The sequence below is a fragment of the Rutidosis leptorrhynchoides genome, chromosome 6, assembly GCF_046630445.1.
Source record: "Rutidosis leptorrhynchoides isolate AG116_Rl617_1_P2 chromosome 6, CSIRO_AGI_Rlap_v1, whole genome shotgun sequence".
NCBI lineage: Eukaryota > Viridiplantae > Streptophyta > Magnoliopsida > Asterales > Asteraceae > Rutidosis > Rutidosis leptorrhynchoides.
In genome coordinates this window covers 308,230,508-308,234,631 of record NC_092338.1, presented here as the reverse complement: position 1 = coordinate 308,234,631, position 4,124 = coordinate 308,230,508, and the positions used below count along the sequence as shown (strand labels likewise).

Genomic DNA, 4,124 nt, shown 5'->3' with positions numbered 1-4,124 from the left:
CACGCTAAAAAACTTGAACACAATGAAGCTATAGTACCGAGCAGTGTTGTAAAAAACCCGATTACTCACCGATTAATCTACGATTAATCATTTTTAAGAGCAATCCGTTCCGAATTTCAAAAAATCCGTTTAATTAAATGGTCAACGTTAAATGATGGGTCAAAATCGAATTTGGTAATTAAAGTCGGTCAAAGTCAAAAACGGTTAACATTTTAACATGAATTTATACTAGAACTTGATAGATTTTGAGCAAAATGAATAATTTTAGACAATTATGTTAAAGTTTATTTTTATATTTATGGTTTTTTTCTATATTTACACATATAATTTTAAAATTTAATATTTAAGTGTATAAATAACAATCCGATTAATCTCCGATTAATCCCCGAATTACCGATTAATCATTCCAAAGTCCCGACCGATTAATCCCCGAATAGCGAATTTTACAACCTTGGTACCGAGTATACTTTAACAAATTTACTTAACTTTAACTATTAATTAAAAATTAAAACTAAATTAAAATTGTAATTCTAATTCTAATTCTAATTCTAATTCTAATTGTAATTGTAATTGTAATTGTAATTGTAATTAAATTAAAATCCCAATAATATATCGATTGGATATTTGTTCTGCTCCGAAGTCCGAACCAAGGGCTCAAAATATCTTTCTATAGAAAACCAGTTCACTAATTAGGTTTTATGCTCCAATATTCGATTTGAAGAAGATATCGCCAATGAATTCGTTCATGTGGATATGAAGTAGATAGCGCTCATCAAATTGTTCATCAATTCAAGTGTTCAGTTCAAAATTAAAAGCTGATACGAACAGGTTGTCTCTTCATTTCATTCTTAGATCTGTTATATGCTCTATCATGTTTCAATAATTAGTTAGGGATTCTATTTAATTGATGTTGTTATTCACCTGTATAGTTGAGTAATCAGTGCATTTCTTCTTCTAATTACTCCGTATATGTTTATGCCATAAAAAAAATTAGGTTTCCAAAGTTGATTCTTAATTTGTTTGTGGAATTCAACTGAAGAAGGTTAATGAGACCAGAGCTACTGTGAAGTTTCAACTGAAGAAGGTTCTATGTATGGGAGTTACTATTGGAAACTGCAATATGAAGGAGAAGCAAATATTCCAGAATGTGCAAATAAGTGTCAATTTTCTAGTTTCTTTGTTGATGAAGAATTAGCAAAACGTGAGTGATCCTAAGTTATGTTCGAATGTTACCATGCATTTTAGTTAGTGGTAAATGAAGTTAAAAATCAGCTTTCTTATGCTATTTTGTTTGTTGTGTCTTCAGTTCCGGTGGTAAATAACAAGGGGCTGTGAATGTAGGGTCTGGAATCTGGACAAGGCGATACTTGGGACAACAGTTGTCCCCCTTTTCTATATACGTAACTGTTGGCCCTTAATGTGGTTATGTTGCTGAGATCTACAATACTCATTTCCATCAGCCTGATCTTGGAACAATAGACACCTACTACTCATTTCCATCAGTCTGCAAACACAAAAGTTGAGTGCAAGAAAAACGACCTATATTTCTGTTTCTTATCATATTCCTTATCATGTTTTTACTATGTTATGTGCTATTTTTAACCTGTTTTTGGTAGACGCTATTTTGCTTTTTTATCTCATCTTTTGTTTGTTATCTTTCGTAGAGTAAGGAAAGGAATGGGTGGATTTGCTTGGAACGTCCCTCTGATCATTAAAAAGATATCAGCAATTACATGTGTCACTAAGGTATCATCCACTAGATCACTTCATTAAAGTTATATTCGTCATTAATATATCATGAGGAATGAATAAATGATTTATTGGTTTTATTAGGCGTTATAGCTTGCAATCATCTAGGACACAAAAACCTATACAAGCCAATGGCAAAGGATGGAAAAAGAGTGTCAAAACAAATAAATCCTCTAGAGATGGTAAGCTTTATGTTTTCTTTTGTTCAGTTATTCTATAATACGGAGTATACTTTCGTAGAGGTGGCACAATGGGCAGGGTAGGTAATGGGTAAAATGTTTTCACTTATTCCGCAATTTCTTTACGTTCTTTTTTTGTTTGCAAAATTGCATTGTGGAACATTATTAAGTGTTAAGAAATAACTTGTAGTTGGTTGTTTCGTCTAAGTTTCTTATTATCGTTACGTGTTACTCGTATTAGAGAATGTTCAAATGTATAAGGATCGACCCATAATTTGTTTTAAATAAAAATAGGTCGAGGATTTACTACAAACACATGTCCCAAACATAGGTAAGTTTTTTATATATATATAGGTTTAATTTAAAATGTGATATTTTTTACTTTTACTAGAGCTTTAGAATGTGTATATGCATACACACTTTAAATATGATGGATACTTATTTTACTCTCTTTACAGGTGGATATTGTGATCACGCACCAGTTCTTCCACCCTCCCTTTATCCAAAAATGAAGCTAAAATAAGGATGAAAAATTCTTAAGTTTTAAGTATATATATGTTACAACTGATCCCTGCAGTGTTTTCTTCTACACATACATAACAATTGAAGTATGTATATATTGTTCATAAGCTTAGAAATTAGCGTTTTATGCTACATACACAATTAACGTTTGAATCATTTGATTTTTGCTATACATCACAATTGAAGTATATATGTGATATTTTTCAGGTATCAACAATAAAATCAAGAAGAAAGGAAGATTGGCTGATAGAGTGATGGTTACAAAAGTGCCTTTTCTATGTGTTTTTTTTTTGTGTTTTCTTGATCACAAGTTCCTTTTTTTATGAGAATATTTTTGACATAGTTCATGTTGGGAATGTGCTCGACATCGGTGGGGAGTCGAGACATGCTAGTTTCTGTTATAATTCATGTTTGATTAATGGTGCAGGGAACACTTAAGGTTCACTTATCTGCTGTTTATCCAAAATCATTAAGAGTTTGAAGGTTGTTTCAATTGGTAAGATTCAAGCATTATTTAATTACTCAATTACTAAATAGTTAATTTAGTGGCAACTGAAAGAAATAAATATGTTACTATGTCTAAGGAATGTAGCTTCTGGTATTCTTGCTGTTTAGGGCTCTAACAACCCAACCACTACATCGTTCGCTGGTAATCAAGTTTAGCTCAAACTTTAGTTAGTTTTAGGATGAGCATGCACATATAGTGATCAATAAGAAAGTCAACATATTTGAGAAGTAACTGACTTAGAAGCGTAACTGTTGACTTTTGGTTTCATGTATGTGATGGGATCATGTTATATGGTGATATGGAAGAAACGGTATGAATATGCACATGAAGTTATTTGGAAAATTTGATATTTCCATCAACATAGATATAAACAAGTTAACTAATCAAATACAGTCAATGAATATGCACAGACAAGCGTCTAATGTTCATAAAGTAGCTAGAGTATTCATTATTTGTTGATTGTTACTTTATCAGTAGGCAGCATAATTTAGTTTTATGTTTTTGTTCACTCTTGTTGCAAGGATATAACTTGTTAATTTGGGTGGGTTTTGGAGTTCCAAACTCCAAACTGCCAGCGACAATGCAGTTTCTCATGATAATTTTGTATTTCAACTCTCTTCAAAAACATCACATGAAACGAGGCTATATGGGCATCTCATGAAGAATAGGTCAAGACTATACCACCGACACATGATTGAATGGGTATGTTATATACTGTATAATATTTAAATAAATGAAGGTGTTCTGTTATCAAGCCGTTTCTCATCTTTAATGTTTCAGATACATGCATGTGGAGCTTTTCGATTACATGTTTCGAGCCAAGTGAAAATTTAGTTGAACTTTTATTTAGATTTGACATCTGGATATGTATATATGTAATAGAATTTGAACCAACTTCTTGATTATTTAAGTTGATTATTGATGTTTAAATTAATGTGTAAGAATGCTATTATATTCATATTTTTATTAATTGCATTCATTTACGTAAAACTATGAATAACCGTGCATATATACTAATTTGATTAACTAAAAAGCTTCACAACTATAAATGTAAAGGTTCTGCACCTAAGCTCATAAAATTTTCACCCTTGAAAGTGTGAGTAAATGACAAAAATATTCACCCTTACAAGTGTGAGTAAATGACTAAAATCTTTACCCTGGAAAGT

General features: G+C 31.3%; 1 long non-coding RNA gene across 5 annotated transcripts; it reads left to right on the top strand.

Moving 5' to 3' along the window:
* The first annotated feature begins 651 nt into the window (after nucleotides 1–651).
* Nucleotides 652–3,886, top strand: LOC139852825 (uncharacterized). Of its 5 annotated transcripts, none has more exons than XR_011761188.1 (6): nucleotides 652–828; nucleotides 995–1,201; nucleotides 1,307–1,746; nucleotides 1,834–1,931; nucleotides 2,387–2,946; nucleotides 3,739–3,886. It is a non-coding gene; the product is annotated as an uncharacterized lncRNA (long non-coding RNA). The 5 variants fall into 5 exon arrangements; XR_011761190.1 differs by lacking the exon at nucleotides 3,739–3,886 and having other exon boundaries at nucleotides 1,307–1,518; nucleotides 1,665–1,746; nucleotides 2,387–3,249; XR_011761189.1 differs by lacking the exon at nucleotides 3,739–3,886 and having other exon boundaries at nucleotides 2,387–2,536; nucleotides 2,658–3,249.
* The last annotated feature ends 238 nt before the right edge of the window (nucleotides 3,887–4,124 follow it).